Source organism: Pezoporus occidentalis, unplaced genomic scaffold (assembly GCF_034315485.1).
Source record: "Pezoporus occidentalis ecotype Australia unplaced genomic scaffold, CSIRO_AGI_Poc_V1 ctg27, whole genome shotgun sequence".
NCBI classification, from domain to species: Eukaryota; Metazoa; Chordata; class Aves; order Psittaciformes; family Psittacidae; genus Pezoporus; species Pezoporus occidentalis.
In genome coordinates this window covers 3,662,722-3,682,149 of record NW_026914611.1, presented here as the reverse complement: position 1 = coordinate 3,682,149, position 19,428 = coordinate 3,662,722, and the positions used below count along the sequence as shown (strand labels likewise).

At 38.8% G+C, this 19,428-nt stretch overlaps 1 protein-coding gene across 1 annotated transcript in view; it reads left to right on the top strand.

The window, feature by feature from the left end:
- Positions 1–19,428, top strand: part of LOC134166689 (T-cell activation Rho GTPase-activating protein-like) — a 1,836,444-nt gene that overhangs the window by 68,788 nt on the left and 1,748,228 nt on the right. The window lies entirely within an intron of this gene.

The window sequence follows — 19,428 nt, the reverse complement described above, 5'->3', positions numbered from 1 at the left end:
GAGGGTTATGAACTCTGGATTGAATGGCATGTGTGGCTGCCCGCAGCAGGGCAGGGCTTCTAACAGAAGCAGCATTGGTCATGTCACTTCTTCAGTAAAAATCGCTGCTGCACTACCTGTCTGTTACATGTGCCTGTGTGAGTGCAAGGTTTTCCTAAAGCAACCTGTGCTTGCTTTAAGCCGCTTTATCCACTGAATTTAGCAGTGTCACGCCATCTGGTTTGAGTGACCCTGCTTTTGAAACCTTACGAGCAGAATCACTGTGTCAGTCATAATCCATTACAAAGTAGGTGTAGATGTTTGGGAAATTGCTTAAAGTATTGTGGAAACAAATTTCTTTTATGTGTAAAAATACAGCTGTTGTAAAAGGAGAAATTTATCCTATTTAGAAATCTTATCCATGATAACATTTGACAAATATATCTGCTAATTCCAGTATCACTAAAGACTCCATTTGCTGTAGTAATTACCTCTCTGTAGACTCAAGTGTGACCTCAGATGATTATGTCATAGTTGACACCTGTATTTAGCACATAAATTTAAGATGATCTGAATCTTATCTTAATGCTTGATGACATTTCTACTCCTTTAACTTAATTTCTCCCACATTTACTCAGTGGGGTATCTTGGGCAGGGGTTGAGTTTATCCGTAACTTTTGGTGTGTTCTAGCTTCTAACTGAAGTACCTGGGAATCTCTACATAACTGTTGCCCTCTTTCATTTCTGTTTTGTGTTCAGATTCAGATGTTGAAGATAAATAGCACCCTGAAAGTGCCTACTTTCTTGAACTATAGAAAGAAACTACAATGACTGTGTTTCTGATTTAGGCACTATTTTGGTGTCTAAACTGAGTGGGGAGATCTTCAGTTTTCAAAACGGCATAAGCCTTTTTGAACTGCTGAACAATTATTTCTGTTGTATTTTGTTTAGTGAAGGAGTGTTGCATCAGGCAAGCATAATGTCAGGTAATGTTTTTCTTGGAGTTTTAAGTAAACTATGGATTATATTTATGGCTAACATCTTGGCGCTTTTGTTAACTTCTAATGATCTGATTAACCTTGTTAATCTACTCATCTAATCCAAACAGTATACTGAAAACCATTCTCATTACAGGTGGACAACTAGCATACATCTGTATGGGCTAGCTATTCTGCATGATTCCATCCTCATCCCTGACTGTAATCACACAGTGGTACCATGTCTCTTTATCTTCAATCACATCTGTTGACACTTACATTCCAAAAATAAAAAATAATTCAACACTGGAGGAAAAGGAGGCTTAGATTATGGATATTACAGCAGGTGCTGGGAAGCCCACTGAGAGAAAACAGTGTCAAACCTATCCAGCATGACCACATAGTCTGCTGTTGCTTTGAGTAAAGGCAATTTTATGGCAAAGCAAGGGCACAGGGGAAACATTCAAGAACAAATAAGTAAAAGGGAAACAGAACACAAAATAACACAGGCAACCCAAAAAATAGGAAAATGGCCAAATGTACATTTTGTTATCTGGCCAAGTGCAAGGTGCCTTTACACATGGGATATTGACAAAATGAAGAATGCACATGGTGTTTCATGTTGTAAATAGAAAATACAGTTCCATTGTTCAGGGATTTAACATCACAGTGAAAAGAAAAAAATAAATGATTCTTATTTCTACCTGCAATCAGTCAAATAGAGGCCAACTGATTTACTTGGGAAATGTTCTGAGCTGCTTGAAATCCACAAATATATTGGTGTTACCTGTTTTGTTTCCTTATAGACAGCAGGTTTATGAGAAGTATATTACAAACATAGAAAAACCCACTGTTGTGGTTTAAACCCAGTCAGGTAACTTGTTCACTCACTCCCCCCCTTCTTTCCCTCCCCCTACTCCCAGAGGGACAGAGAGGAGAATCGAAAAGAATGCAGCTCCCACGGGTTGAGATAAGAACAGTTTAGTAACTAAGGTATAACACAAACCACTACTGCTACTACCAATAATAACAATGATAAAGGAAATAACAAGGGAAGAGAATACATCACCTCATCACCAGCTGACCGATAACTTGCCCCCTCCAGCCCGACCATGCTCTGACCGATGCCTCCTCCAACCCTGCCGTCTCCCAGCCCTTCCGGCTAACTCCCAGTTACATCCTGGGCATGACGTGCTGTGGTATGGAATACCTCTTTGGCTAGCTTGGGTCAGGTGTCCTGTCTCTGCTTCCTCCAGGCTTCCCCTCCTCCCTGGCAGAGCATGAGGCTCACAAAGTCCTTGGCCAAACCAAAACATCATTGTTATCAGCTCTGTTCCCAAGCTGAAAGTCAAAACACTGCACTGCACCAGCTACCAAGGAGGAGAAAAATGACTGCTACTGCTGAACCCAGGACACCCACACAATGTCTTGTACATGGGAGCCTAAATTAAGTGATCAGTTGTTTGCGATTAAAGGACAAAGCAACAGTTTAGGTCATGTTTTACGTACATAAAAATAAAATCTATTATTTATGCCATTAAAATTTAAATGTTAAGATTGATGTAGTCATAATATTGTAGCAAATTATGATAATCTTACGATTATCCAGAAGTAACATAATCAGAAAAAAAGGGTTGGGATTGAAGAACCAGGCTCTGAACAACAGAACTGCATACAAATTTTAAACCCCTGACAGATTTCTTGTGTGCCTATGGAAAACCCATTTGCTTCTAGTGTATCTACTTTTAAGATCCTTTTAAGGCCACATTGGAGTACAATCCACAGGTTTTACATTCTTCCGATTCTTCTCCTCATCCTGCCTAGGAAGGTTTGAGGGAAAAGGGGAAGTGAGCAAGTGGCTGCATATTATTTGGTTGCCATCTAGGTTTAAACCAGGGCAACAGGCAAATCTAGCATATTTCTGGAGTGTGTCAGGGAATACTTCATGATGCTGTCACGGGGTGTGCCAGTTGTTAGAACTTGTATTCCTCTGGATCTGCTGTTTACAAATAAGGTCTTGGCAAGATAATAGTGACAGGACAAGGGGTTAAAACTTAAACAGGGGAAGTTTAGGTTGGATATAAGGAGGAAATTCTTTCCTGTTAGGGTGGTGAGGCACTGGAATAGGTTGCCCAGGGAGGTTGTGAATGCTCCATCCCTGGCAGTGTTCAAGGCCAGGTTGGACGAGGCCTTGGGTGTCATGGTTTAGTGTGAGGTGTCCCTGTCCACGGCAGGGGGGTCGGAACTAGATGATCTTAAGGCCCTTTCCAACCCTAACGATTCTATGATTCTATGATTCTAAGATGTTGACTGCCCTGTCATCTCATTTGCAAGTGACACCAACATGAGGAGAGAGCTAGATAAGGCCGAAGGAAAAAATGGAGAACTAGGCCAACAAAAACTCCATGAGGTTCAACACAAGGAAATGCAAAGTCCTACATCTGGGACAGACTAATCCCTAACAGCAGTACCTGCTGAGATAGACCTGATTTGGTGTAGCAATGTTGAAAAGTGTGACAGTGGAGAACTCATGACCTGGGCTGCATCAGTACTTCAAAGCATGTGAATATTCCACTCTGCTACTTCTTGTGCCACACCTTAAATACTGTGGCATATGGCAGTGTTCTAAGGTGAGCTACTGAAGAGTATTTAACATGTAAAAAAAGCTTGAAGGAACTGGATTTGATCACTACAGAAAGGAGAAAGCTTATTGGAGATCTAGTCATAGACTTCCAGGACCTAAAATATAGTTGAGGAAGAAATGGAGCTACACACTTCATAAGGGGCACAGTGACAGGACAAGAAGCAACAGACAAGAAGTCACTTCAGGGGAAATGCCTAAAGTGGCTGAACCTATACGTAGTTTTAAAAAAAATAACAAAACAAAAAAACAAACAAACAAACAAAATCCACCAGACCTTGAGGACAATAAATGTTGGGGTAAAATGCTTGGAGAAGTGGCGGAATCTGGAAGTGTATAAGAATAGGTTTGATGGAGTCTTGGATAACCTCACCAAAGTCCCTATTTTGGACAGAAGGTTAGGTCAATTGATTTGCAGAGGTCCCATTCAAAGCTGTCTCTTGTGTAGTTCTATGATTTTGGTGCTTCTCTCGAAGCAACAACCTAAAAGACAGGTAGGGAGATAAGCCATCCAAGTCTTCCTTCTCACACCTCTAAATCTGGCATTAACAGCCCCACACAAACATTCTGTATCATGCATTATCAGTCTTAACACTGAGATGTTTCCTTTTCCTCCTCGTTCTATAAAACATCAGTTCTTGAAATTGTTAAATTTTAAGAGAAAGATCTTTTCTGGACTATGAAAAGTCTCAAGTCCTTCCTTTTTGCAGATTCTATCAATCAAACATACATTAAACTTCATATTGTAATTATCGCTTATTACGATTATCATTATTCATCACCAAGGATGAAACCTAGAGCATCTAATGTTGAATGTGTAATTATTTTTAATTCACATTTCTTTACTTAAATTATAGCAGCGTCTTCAAATTACTGTCTCTAGAAGCTCAGATCCTCTGTAGACCAGTTTCTAGCTAAAGATGTTTTGTTATGCTCACTGAGCAGCATACCATGCTGAAACGTTACTGAAATATGCATTGCTTAATCTATTTTATTTTTATCTAAAATAGTTGCTCTGGTCTAGGGTATATGGTGTTAAATACTGATTATAGGGGAGTGTGTGTGAAGGGGGGTGAGTAGGTGCTCAATTATATTTTGGTTTTCAGAGATTGTTCACATTCGAAAGACACCTTTCAGATTTCAGGAAATCTGATTTTATACTATACTTCTGAGCACCAATATGTTTCATGCTTATCTACAACATTAGTTTCATAGCAGCTAATGTAACTCAGAGGCCAATTAGTGCAAGAATACTAAAAACAGATTAAAATGAAAAACAAAACTGAAGACATAAATTAGATATACAATACTATGTGGTACTGTCAAGATTCTATTGTCACTTGTAGATATGTTAATACTAATATGGGAACTTCAGCTTTTACATTTGATGTGATTCAACTGTAGAAAGTGTTGGCTGAAAAATTAAAAACAACAACAAAAATAATGATCATTTTTCCCTCAAAAAGTAAAAAACACTTCCATTTTACATCATCTAACAGATTATATGAAAGAAAATGAGGATAAACTAGAGAAAGAATGAGAAATACATAGGTTTTATGTGGACTTCATTTCAAAGTTCAAAGATTTTAAATCATCTAGTGAGTTTATTTTTAACAAGCACCAATTAATTATAAAAGAAAGTCTGCATAATCTGCACTTAAAGCTAGAAGATATTTGTGGTTTGGGGTTTGTTCTGGTTTTGATTTTTTTAATAGAGTGCTTTTGTTCTTTTTAAAGGAAAATGAGGCCAAAATTTTGAATGCTACCTTGCAGCAGCAACACATATCTGGATATTATTTGCTTATGTTCTAATAACTCAGATGTTCAGCAACCCAATTCCCGGATATTTTTTGTCTGTGTAAAGACTCATTTGTATTTACACTATACATTTTATCTAAGAATCCTTGAAGATGGTACTTAAGTTACCAGCCAAGCTGCACTTAAATGTGTCTCACAGTAACAGCTCTTTCCACTCTTACTCCCCTTAAGGACAACCCTTTCTCTTCAGTGTGTGCAGTGATAGGAACCAAGTATCTCTGCCTACTGTGGATAGACTCATTACTGATTGTGATAAGATTTGGCAGACTGGCTGCAATAGCTGTTAGAAAAGAAAAAGGCTTTTTACCCGGCAGTAGATGTCTACTGCATCTGTGAAACATCACAGAAGTAGAAACCTGATGTTCTGATGCAGGTAAGATAACTTTGTTGCTTGAATAGCTTTTCTGAAAGAAAGACAAGGTGGAAAATTATGAGCGCCACCAAAAAAACAGCACTGTGTTGATATTTAAATGGGATTGAGGAGATTTTATTCGAGAAACAGTGGAATTGCCTGTGTAAATGTAGATAAGAAACTATGAAAAATCTCAGACCTGCTTTTAACTCTGTGCCTGAATTCTGATTTACATCACCAAATATCACATTTTTACTAGTCACAGATTTACTTTAGCAGTTACTGTTCATCATCCCTTACTTTTACAAACAACACAAACAGTGAAAGCAGAGTAATGTATATGTGAAGACAGAACATCAGAATCTCTTTACTATTGTGATGAAATTCATGCAATGCTGACATCCAGATAAATCTTGCTTTTAATTAAACTGAAAAGCCTGATTGAATTCTTACTTCCAGTATGTTGTAATAGATTGCAAAAATGAAGAAGAAACACAATACAGGCAAACTGCAAAATACTTCAGCAAACGAATAATTTAATTTTCTTAGTACTGTCCCCAACAATTCCCAGCTAGATGGAGAACTCAAGATTTTTGAAATGTACAAGATGGAATCTGTCCATAACAGCGTTAAACATTGAAATTTTACTATATTACTTATAGGGTGTTTTCTTAGCAATTCTTAAAAAACTCTCTCCTTGAAAATTACTATTTTTGAGTCTGACTTCTTTAGAGCTACTGCCAGTGCCATCTGCTGTGGCTAGATCAGAGGATGAAACATACCAGTGTCTCCTTTGTAATTTCTCAGGAGACCAAGATTCATTTCTCACTCAGACTTCACAGTCCAGATCCTTCTAGATTTTACATAGTAACTGACCCTTTCATGTCGCTATCATAGTTTTCCACATCACTGGGCTGACATACATACTGTAATGAACTGACTATGATTCTGAGCTTGGTTAAACAATGAGAACTGCGCAACCCTTTAGTAAGCAACTACTGCTGCACTTCTAGTGCCAGAAACAGAGACAATTTTCTGACTGATTTGAAAAGCTATGAGAAAGAACGCTTGTCACATCTGCACATTTTCTTCCTTATTTGTTCATGTACAGTTTAACATCTACATGAATCTTCCAGTGCCTCAATAAGCAGAGCTAAATTATTTAATTCACTTCCTTTTTAGGTAGAATAGAACACTTGAGATTTTTCTGAAAGAAAGTAGTTCCTCCTGCATTTTATGTGAGACTTATCTCAGCAAACTAAATATATTCTCCAAATACGTTCTTCTTTCATTCAATAAAATTGCTGCCTGTGTGAGTGTCCCTTTGCGCAAAATTCAGTTTCACATTTGCTACTGTAGGAATCTTACTGATAATGTAGTGGCTGTGCCTAAAATCTGTCTGTGCTATGTTTATGCTATGTAGCTGCCTTTTAATGATATTTAGAGAAATTTAGGATTCCAAAATCAGAATCAGTACGAAAGCACCTTTTCTTGTCAGAAAAAGTGTGGACTGGGGCATGTATGGGCTTCTATGAAGATAGGCTGAGAAAGATGGGGCTGTTCAGCATGGAGAAGGCTGCATGGAGACCTCATAGCAGCCTTCCAGTATCTGAAAGGGGGCTATAAGGATGTTGGAGAGGGATTCTTCATTAGGGATTGCAGTGACAGGACAAGGGGTAACAGGTTAAAACTTAAACAGGGGAAGTTTAGATTGGATATGAGGAAGAAGTTCTTTACTGTAAGGGTGGTGAGGCCCTGGAATGGGTTGCCCAAGGAAGCTGTGAATGTTCCATCCCTGGCAGTGTTCAAGGCCAGGTTGGACGAGGCCTTGGGTGACATGGTTTAGTGTGAGGTGTCCCTGCCCATGGCAGGGGGGTTGGAACTTGATGATCTTAAGGTCCTTTCCAACCCTAAATATTCTATGATTCTGTGATTCTATGTGTCACAGACTCCAACACCTTATCAGTCTCTGACCTCAGAGAGAATACTAAGTTTCTCATGTATAAGCCATCGTGAAATAGAAATAAGAGTATCTCTTCAAGGACTGCCTAGGAGGAGACACTAATAGTTGAAAAATGGCTTTTGAAAAGGCTGTGTACATCAAACCAAAGAATGTCAAACTTCTGTTGTAAACATCCTCTAAAAATTAATAATATATTTTACAGGATTACAGCTGCAGGATTATAATAAATTCCTGAATTCATGCAAAACTCAAAATAATATTTTAAATTTAATCTGATTTTTGAGATTAATTCAGTACTGAATCTTCTTTTTTTTTCTTCTTCTTTTTCTTTTTTAGGCAATAGAGAATGTTTCTGTTTTTCTTAGTCAAGTTTATTTCAGCCTATTCATAAACCTTGCACAGCAATGCTGTACATTATGCATACTGCAATTGCTGATACCAGTCCCTATTTGGGTCTTTATAATAGCCAAATATTTGCTACAGTGTGTCACTGTATGTCCCTTATGGGGGTTTCAAATGGATACGTCAAGGTAGGTTTGCAGAAAGACAAGGATTTTATATAGACATTACATCACCTGGACACTACCCTGTATTAAAGGACCTTTGTGTACCCAATTAAGTCAACTTTAGGAGAAGCAAAGGGAATATTTAAGGCACAGAGAGCATATGTATCTGGTATGAGCATTAGTATGTCTTGACTACAGAAGTAACCCTACCAACCTCAACAGTTTTATCTTGTCTGTCCATTTATAGGGCTGACGTCCTTAATGAGAAAGGACTGGGAAAGTGTCCTGGGTTCAGCAGTAGAAGTCATTTTTCTCCTTCTTAGTAGCTGGTGCAGTGCTGTGGTTTTGACTTTCAGCCTGGGAACAGCACTGATAACACCAATGTTTTTAGTTGCTGCTCAGTAATGTTTAGTCTGACCAAGGACCTTCTGAGTCTCATGCTCTGCCAGGAAGGAGGGGAAGCCGTGAGGAAGCAGAGATAGGACAGCTGACCCAAACTAACCAAAGAGGTATTCCATACCACAGCATGTCATACCCAGTATATAAACTGGGGGCAGTTACCCGAAAGGGCTAGGTCACTGCTTGGGTAGGGCTGGGTATCAGTCAGTGGACGGTGTATACTTTTCCCTTGTTATTTCCCTTATCATGATTATTACTGGTGGTAGCAGTAGTGGTTTGTGTTATACCTTAGTTACTGGACTGCTCTTATCTCAACCCATGGGACTTACATTCTTTCAACTCTCCTCCCCATCCCTCTGGGAGCAGAGGGAGGAGGGGGGGGGGGGAGTGAGCAAGAGGCTACATGGTTCTGAATTACTGGTTGGGTTTAAACCACAATGGTTCTTTGTGGCAAAAGGTTGAGATAAGGACAGATTTGACCGGAGTGTGTCTAATTGTATTTGTGATAAGGAATCATTGTTTCAGATTAATAGTCACTCATCACAATGCTGATTCATTGGCTCTCAAAGTTGTAGCTCTTGATCTCAAGAATTCCAGCATGTCGTACCTTACTTAGAGCCAGTATTTACTGGTTTAGTGTTCATTGGCTGGGGGGCCTGGACTAAGGTTCTTGTTTCACTGTACTTTATGGTAATGACTTGTAATACAATGGACTCATTGATCATGAAACTGATCTGGCTTGCGTTCCCAGTGTGGTCATCATCTCTATACTTTGGGAGTTATACAATGGAAGTGTTTAGCAATTACACACCTTTTTCCCTCTCCTCGGGTGGTCAGCCTATGAGGGAGACATGCACACACACCCTAGTGACAAGTACAACAGCTCCTCAAACTCTGGCTACAACAGACAGCACAACTCTGACTACAACAGACAGCACAGCTACTCCAACTCCAAGCACAGCAGCTGTACCAACTCCAGTGACAAGTACAGGCAGCTACTCAAACTCCAACCACAACAGACAGCGCAGCTGCTCCAGCTCCAAACACAGCAGCTACACCACCCCCAGTGACAAGTACAGCAGCATCATTTGAGATTTCTGAAGGTTTTGAATGGCCTTTGCGACCTGCCTGCTAGTTGTGATGAGGACCACCATGTTTGCACACATACAGACTGTGTTTTACCCACAACCATTTTGTCTGATCTCAAAAGTTAAGAAGGGTTGGGTTTGGGTCTTGCCTAGGATTAAACGACAATATAGGAGGACCACCAAGAGATTATCCCTGAGGATGGACAACCATGAGTGGCAGGGTGTGAGGCACTGTATGGGCAAGTATCTACTCCAGTGGGTCACTCCAGAGCTTTGGGAGAGTCAGAGATGGAAGGCAGCTGTATGGAGTCCCCAACAACAAGTTGCAGAAACTGTTGCAGAAGAAAAAGTGTGTTATAGTCAATCTGCCAGGCCTCCCCATATTTGTACTTCAACCATCAAACTCCATACCAAAGAGGCTTTAACCACTTGGCTTGCTTAACTGCAACACATATTTCACATTCATGAATGACCTGGGCAATAGTGTCCATTGTTAAGTCCACCCCTTGATCATGAGTCCATCTCTATGCTGCATCTCCTGATGGCCTGAAGTGTCATGGGCCCACCGGGCCAAAAATAATTCACCCTTATGTTGCCAATCTAAGTCCATCTGAGACACTTCAATCTTAGTGGCTTTATTCACTTGTTGGTTGTTCTGGTGGTCCTCAGTGTCCCGACTCTTGGGTACATGGGCATCTGCATGGCGAACCTTCACCATCAGGTTCTGCACCCGGGCAGCAATATCTTTCCACAGTGCAGCAGCCCAGATGGGTTTACCTCTGCGTTGCCAGTTGCTCTGCTTCTATTGCTGCAGCCACCCCTATAGGGCATTTGCTACCATCCATTGGTCAGTATAAAGTACTGGCCACTTTTCTCATTCAGCAATGTCCGAGGCCAGCTGGATGGCTTTCACCTTGGCAAACTGACTTGATTCACTCTCTCCTGCATATTCCTTATGCTTTGTCATGGACAAAATTAATAATCTGTATGTTCTTATCCAGGATATTTGCAATGAAAAAATAGCAAAAGAAGGCGCAGATTGAATAGAACCATAATAGTCTATAGATAATCATAAATTAAGGAGCCAGTTAGCTACATAATGAACTTTCACTAACTCTAATATCACTTATCAGTCCCCTAACCCCCTCCCCTACCCCATGCAGGACCATGCTTTAATTCATATAAATCCACAACACCGTGGGCATTTAGAGAGAGGAGGAATGAATGCACCTCCTTGCTTATACAGACAATACTTAGACTTGTATTTGAAGTTCTCTGACGAAGGTAGTTGATAAAAAAAGAGAATGATGGCCTTTTGAAGTGAATTAATCAAAGAGAGAGGCTCTGGAAAAGCTGTTTTCTCTCTGGAATAAGCTTGGGTTTCTCCACTGAACAGGTAAGAAAGCAAGGAGTGCCCTCGAGAAGTGCTACTGCTCAGAATTTGGCCCAAACATTCATTTGAAAAAACATACACTTCCTCATGGGATAAAGATGATTTTAATGGAAAATATGCAGTCCAGAAAAGTATTCTGATTGGAATAGGGCTAAGTATTTCACTGTTACACGCACAAAGCATGCACTGCATCCTGATCAATCAAACAAGAAGTTCTGGTAATTTCTATATAAATTAATCCAAAGGTAGGGGTAATTTCAATATAAATGAATCCAAAGGTGGGGAGGGAGAAAGAGGCAGGACTGATCTTCTGCAAAATATAAGGAATGCTAGGAATGAAAATATGTGAAACTCAGAGTCAGTATACAATTTTTTTTAAATTACTTTTGAAAGTTTCTACTAAAATCTTCCAAATCAGCTATTAATTAGTCTTTCATGTCTTTTTTCTCTCTTGCTTTTTTGAACCCCAAATGTTAAAATCAATTTTTAATTTTTTTCCCTTTTTTTTAGGAAAAGTGGGAAATTTCTGAAAGAGTTTGTCTTTCAGTTATGATGACATACAGAGTTAAATATGTTAATAAATTCAGTCTGTTATTTTTGCTTCAGAACCTGAAAGATGCTGTGGGCACTTGCATTTCTGTAACAAAAAGTTAGGTCCACTGAGAACAGGGACAGAGAAAAGCATATAGGTAAAAAGGAAGTGGCACACAATTTTCATATTGGCTATAGTAGGGTACTGCTTAAAGTTTTTAATTTTTTTTTTGCCACAGAACAATAAAAAAACTAAAATATAGCAACTTGGAAAAAAAAAGAACAAAAGGAAAAAACTCGTGGTGGGCTTGTTCTAGGAATAAAACACAGATGAGAATAGACTTTGTTTTCACCATACACGCTTAACACAGTTTGTCTTCTGGAATTTTTATTAAAGACAAGAAGTCATTAGCCACATTAATATTCAATGCTGTTTTATTGGGCAGATGTTTATATGCATGCTTCACTGCATTGTGAACAATGTGACTATGCAATTGCCTTTCATGATGTGGAAATTCTTGCTATGCAGAAATCTAAACACATAGCACTTCCCAAAATTTTATGAGAATGATCTGCTTCATAGGTGGTAACATTTCTTAACTTAATTTCCCTGAATTCCATCACTGTTCTATTTTCTACACACAGCTACATCTATTTCCCTAAATTCAGCCTAGGATCCTATAATTTTCTGTTGGGAATTAATTCACTTGAAAAGAAATGTTTAGGTTTTAAAATTGTTCTTACATCTTTGCTTACTCAAAAGTGAAGCAAATTCACCTTATATTTTCCTTTACTTGATCTGGTTAGTCTTGGTAAGCGAAGTAACTACAATAATCTCACTGTTAAGCAGACTTATAAAATACATCAGATGAATACTTAAACCTAAAAGTGGGGGGGGGGGGTCCCACATTGACTACAAAGGATTCAAGGACATATGAAGTAGATAGGTAGATGTGTGTAAATGTGGACATGCAACCTCCTGCTTTTAAAACTTAGACTATTACTATACATGTTGAAGGAGCAAACAATAAAAAAAATAAAAATACAAAAATATGAAATACATAGTGGGCTATATAAAAGCCTACTGTCCTTCCTCTTCCACACATGATGAGGAATGATCTCAAAGACAGTAACAAAATTAATGTTCAGTTATGCTTTTAGAAAACACAGAAGTAAAGATTTATACCCTTACAGGTAAGGTTTACCTTTATAATAAAATCTTCAGCTTATATCACTCAAACAAAATTGAAACACCCTTGCAAGAGAAGGGCTAGACATTAATCTGCTAAATCAACGCAGCATGAACTGTACTTCATGTACAACAATGCCAGTTATTTTCCTGTGTAAATTCAAAAACACTCAGAAAGCCATCTCTGCAGGGAACTGTTATTTCATTTTTCTGCAAGCTGACAAGGTGCATCCAGACAAGATACTCTCTTGTAAGTAATGTGGAAAATTGATAAATATGTGAATACAAAAGGAGTAATATGCTGATTTGCACATGCTCAGCTAAGGTACAAAAATACCTGCTATATGAATAATACCTACTCTGTGAACAATACTGGGCATATATAGGAGGCTTGGTGCATTTCTGAATTAGAGAGGAGTACAAATACAGATTTTCTAAGGCTGATCAATACATTTCTACAGTATAAAGGCTCTTGAATTCTTGTACAATATTTCCCTCTGGTAAAAATGTAGCTACTAAGGATCGTAACTAGGGCAAGGACCTACAATATGAGGCAGAACACTAAGTAAAGAGTTCAATTCCAGAGACAAACAAAAGTCAAAAAATGTACACATATCTTAGAGATAGGAAATGCTTTTGGGTTTTTATAACATAAATGATACTAAGGAAACATAGATAATATCAGGAATGCTCAACTTTCTGAGCTCACTCTGAGAAAACTGGAAGTTACTGGCCATTGAGCCCTGCAGGAAATGTGATAATTTCTTATAATTAGTTTTCAATTTGTGTATTATTCAATCCAATTATGTCATGCTTGTTATGAAAGTTCCTCATTGTCAGTGCAAAACAGATCAATTGGCAGGCTATATTCTCAAAGGACATTTTGATCTTTTATGTAACATAGCCTCCTGATATTTCACATAAAATACTTGTACAGGTGATAGGTCTGTTTAAAAAAAAAAAAAAAGAATGCATTGGATGCAGAGCTTGAATCCATTTGGATATAATTTTTAATTGATACAGTGAAAAAAGCCAGTCCTAGACATCTAATGTTGACATGTTTTAAAAACAAATTTGGAAAAAATACGTTGCAGATGCCTGAGGTAGGGCAGGAAATCATGGCAGATATTTTTACGGAAGTGTCAACACTTTTCCAGAGTACATATTTAACAAATTTGATTTTACAGTGGAGAAAATAATCAACAAATAAAGGGGGCTATAAAAGCAGTTCAGGGAACAGAACAATGAATCTTTTGTCTAGAGGAGTGAGAAAGATTAAAAAAGGAAGCAGTTTCACTGGAGCTAGGTTTTAAAGCTGTCATTGACAATAGCATGAAAATGAGGTGCAACTTAATGATATAAAATGCTGGGCTCTCCTACTTAGTCATGTAGAAATCCTTTCCCCAGTATCCTGAATGAGCACTCAAGGATTATTTCTTGGAGAACGCACTAACAGAAAATAACATGAGATCCTCCACCATTTACCTCCCATTCAGAATCTGTACAATGTGTTTTACCAATTTATAGTTATGAAGTTACATATTTAACCACTTTTTCCTACTATGAATGATGGTTTAGATTAAGGATTGTAAAAACTTTATGATTGGTATTAGGAAGTTGAATCCCAAATCACTTGATATTTGGTGGCCTGAATCCTTTCAAAAATCCGAACTGTAGTATTATAATGCGTATAAAAGAACATAGTTTCTCATAGTGGGCAAGAGTCTAATTCTCAGCTGAATCTTTTAATAATTCTAATACTACTAATACAGTAGAAATATTTAGTGTAATGTGGAGAGAAACTACATTTCCTGCATCAGAACAGTATGTTCCATCAGGTAAGTCAACTTATACGAATAAGAGAAAATGCAGAATGTCAGAATCACAGTATAAAATTGGAGAAGATTTCTATTTTAAGTAGGTGGCATTTCTAAAAAAAGATAGAATTAACATAAGGACCTTTGAAAATGACAGTCAAGTATTGTATTAAATATTTGGCTTGATATTAAAGGATGTGGCTGCAGTTGATCATAAATGGAATCCACTATTAGATGACGTTTTCACACTACTCTTCTTTTACTAATCACTATCTCCTGATATCAGTGCATAAAGAATAAAGTTCTGACAATAGCATAAGTGATCCTTTCAGTTCTGCTTTATTTTGTCATTTTATAGGGAGATTGCACTTATATTACAGTTTGCAGTGAAATCATACTGCATTCATAGTAACACTAACAATGGAGCAGTAATTTCAACATACATTTCTACACAAGATAAAAAGATAAATGTTTATACTGGACTGGCCTTGCTCAGATAAGATGATATGTTAAACAACTCTTTGAATTCTGCCAGGAACCACAGGTAACCTAAAATATTTTGTAATAGCAACTATAGTAGTGCGTTCTGACACACTGTCGTGGTTTAAACCCAGCCAGACAGCTTGTTCACTCACCAGTGAGTGGTGCCAGGCTGACAGCAATCAAGGCCCCCCCCCCGGGGCTCTTCCCTTCCCTGCTCCTGCAGGGATGGGGAGGAGGATCAAAAGAGTGCAACTCCTACGGGTTGAGACAAGAACAGTCCAGCAACCAATGTACAACACAAATCAACACCGCTACTACCAACAACAACGATAAGAGAAAATAACGAGGGAAGAGAGTACGATACCACCTGCCAAGAAACAAGTCCCACCACTGCCTGCGTCCTTCCGGGTAACTCCCAGTTACCCCCCACCCTGGGCATGACATGCTGTGTCATGCTTCCCCTCCTCCCTGGCAGAGCATGAGCCTCACAAAGTCCTTGGTCAGGGTAAACATTACTTAGCAAAAATTGAAAACATCGGTATTATCAGCACTGTTCCCAGGCTGAAAGTCAAAACACAGCACTGCACCAGCTACCAAGAAGGAGAAAAATTGACTGCTACTGCTAAACCAAGGACACCCACTTAGAAAGAAATTAAATAAAATAATCATAGAATCACAGAATAGTTAGGGTTGGAAAGGACCTTAAGATCATCTAGTTCCACCCCCCCTGCCATGGGCAGGGACACCTCACGCTAAAACATCTCACCCAAGGCTCTGTCCAGCCTGGTCTTGAACACTGCCAGGGATGGAACATTCACAATTTCCCTGAGCAACCCATTCCAGTGCCTCATCATCCTCACAATAAAGATCTTTCTCTTTATATCCAACCTAAACTTCCCCTGTTTAAGTCTTAACCTGTTACCCCTTGTCCTAACACTACAGTTTCTAATGAAGAGTCCCTCTCCAGCATCCCTATAGGCCCCCTTCAGATACTGGAAGGCTGCTAGGAGGTCTCCACGCAGCCTTCTCTTCTCCAGGCTGAACAGCCCCAACTTTCTCAGTCTGTCTTCATACGGGAGGTGCTCCAGTCCTCTGATCATCCTCGTGGCCCTCCTCTGGACTTGTTCCAACAGTTCCATGTCCTTTTTATGTTGAGGACACCAGAACTGCACACAATACTCCAAGTGAGGTTTCACGAGAACAGAGTAGAGGGGCAGGATCACCTCCTTCAACCTGCTGGTCACGCTCCTCTTGATGCAGCCCAGGATACGGTTGGCTTTCTGGGCTGCAAGCACACACTGAAGCCGCCTCATGTTCATTTTCTCATTGACCAACACCCCCAAGTCCTTCTCTGCAGGGCTGCTCTGAATCTCTTCTCTGCCCAACCTGTAGCTGTGCCTGGGATTGCTCTGACCCAGGTGTAGGACCTTGCACTTGACATGGTTAAACCTCATGAGGTTGGCATCAGCCCACCTCACAAGCGTGTCAATGTCCCTCTGAATGGCATCCCTTCACTCCAGCTTATCAACTGAACCACACAGCTTGGTGTCATTGGCAAACTTGCTGAGGGTGCACTCAATCCCACTCTTCATGTCAGCAACAAAGATGTTGAACAAGACCAGTCCCGACACCAGTCCCTGTGGGACACCTCAGCAAGCCACCAAATTGGTGAGGCAGGATTTCCCCTTAGTGAAGCCATGTTGGCTGTAACCAACCACCTTATTGTTTTTCATGTGCCTTAGCATGAAAAGAATGTGCCTTAGAAGAACTTCAGCTTTCCCCAAATCCAGGGTAGCCAGTTCTACTGATAGCTTCCAGAGAGGGCCCACATTGTCGCTAGTCTGTCTTTTTTTTGCAATGTACCTATAGGATCCCTTCCTATTGTCTTTCACATCCCTAATCCGTATTATTCAGATTTATAAATTATTTTTTTTTTTGCAATATGTTTTCATTAATTTTGGAAGGGCTTAATTATTTACATGTTCCAGTTATCTGAATGGCTCAGAAGTGAAGTCTTACTTGCAGTGACAGATATATAAAAAGCTGGAGTAGTAGGAGGTGGCAAATTTAATTAATTAATTTGAATTCTGTTTATCTATGTCGGATAGATTCAGACCATAGTTTTTTAAAATCAGGTTAAAAATGTCTCTTTTGCCACAAAGCTCTTGACTCTGTCCTTGCCAGCACAGGATGGTCTGAAAAAGTGGAAAACCAGGGCCAATATCTATACATTTTCCTGTATGAGTTTTTAATGATTATGCACTTTATTAGAATCCATGAAGTCACTCATGCAATAGAAAATTTGCTATGATGCCATTTACTGCAATGGGGAAACAGCTGGAAAACCTCTAGAAACATATCCAAGTTTGTATTGCTCTTTTCTTCATTTAATGTTTATACTGGTTTTGATACAGTTACCCTATTATTCTAAGCATCTATAGCCATTCCCCTGCTTGTAACTGATAATATTTATTCAGCCACAAATATCATCAGGTTACACTGCATGATGGCAGGTAACATGTTCCAATAGAAGAATAATGCATTAAATGTTTTAGTATAATTGCTATAAATATCATTACCACTACGATAAGAACTATTTTTGTTACTAACAGCTTCAGTGAAGTTAGAAACTTTTGGCTCTGTGCTGTGATTAATGCTTCAAGAATGAGTTCCTTTCAGTCCTTTGTGCTTTGCAGCTCACACTTGTGTGAGAGTAGCAGGCTGAGAGTAGTAGGCTGAGAGCAGCAGGCTGTGAAAAGATTGACTGCTAAAAATATCCTGGCCTGAAGTAAAGCATATTAACAGGGCATGGGAAACTGCAGAACAGGACATGAGTAATTGCTGAACTCAGCATGAGAAATTCCTGGATGTGACAGATATAACAAGGAGAGTAAACTTACAGGTAGCTCCATGAACAGTTACTGGATCTCATAGTTGGTTAAGGGCAAGGTATGCAAGAGATAAATGAACCTCACAAACAATTTGAGAGGAGCACAGGGGACAACTGCAGAGGTAGAGTCTTGCAAGGCCAGCAGGGCCTAGGTAAACTATCAGTAAAACCTGTAAGTCTGAGATTCCCTGGGCAGCTACATGAGAAACAGCAAATTTGGGTACGGCTGTAGAAAACTGGTACCAGGTGAAAGAATCAGCAGAGCCCCTCCTCCTATAGAAATCCAGTTATACCATTTAAATTCAGCAAGAACTATAATAATGTTGTAATTAAAATATTTAATATCAAACATGATACTGGCAAGCAGCTAGTGTTTCTTCTGTATTGCTTTCCTTCTCTTTGACTAGTGTTTTTTGGCATTTCTATAACAAGTCCTATTAGAAAAATTTGTTGTATTCTATGCTAATTCACTACTTCCTTATAAATGCCACTTAGTACATATTTATCTCATGATCACAGCAAGCTTATAAAATATGGGTTAAATCTCATGACAATAGTTTAGGTCTGCAGTTATCCCATTTATTAAAATGATATTAAATGAGATTATAATTGAAAGCTGACAAAAATTCCTTTTCCTCTTCCTGGATTAAAAACATGAATACTACTTCGTGTGTGCCTTGGGGCTTATGAGCTGGAGTTCCTCCATGGCATTGTACAAGTGTCCTAACAAAGATACTAGCCATGCTGCTTCTATAGTCTTTCTAGTCTTACGATCTTTAATGCTTGATTCTATGATTTCAGAAGAGAATGTGAAAAGTATCTCCTACTGGAGTACCTTGATTGTTCTGTAGCCATACAATTCAAGGGTACTTTGTAGAAATATGCATGGGTTAATGTGGTCCTCAGTTGAATGTATTTCTGAAAAAATTCCAAGTTCTTAATCAATGAAAGCTTTGTGTTTACATCAATGAAAGTCATTTCTGTTCTTCCAGGATATAATAGAGCATTAGTTCTTTGAACTAATTGCTGCAGGGTTTAAGAAGTAACCTCAGCATAGTAAGTTTTACCTGAAATTAAGCCTGATTATAGGGTACAAAGATTTAGAACTTTTTCTCCCTAAGTCTTTCTAAGTTTTAATAACAAAGCGTTAAAAATAATAAATACATCGTAAAGAAATGAAAGGTCATAGTCTTTACAGAACAGCTGCACATTCAGCAAGATACTGGTAATCAAAAGTTAGTTTTCCCCACTAAACAGTTTATGCTTTTGTCCTCCATATGTTTGTGTATCTGTGATGCTATCTAAAATTAGCGAAGTGTCATATGTTTCTTCATTTTAATAACAAAAGCTGGGTTTACATAAATATTTCAACAAAGAGTCATCCATTCTACAATCACAGAAT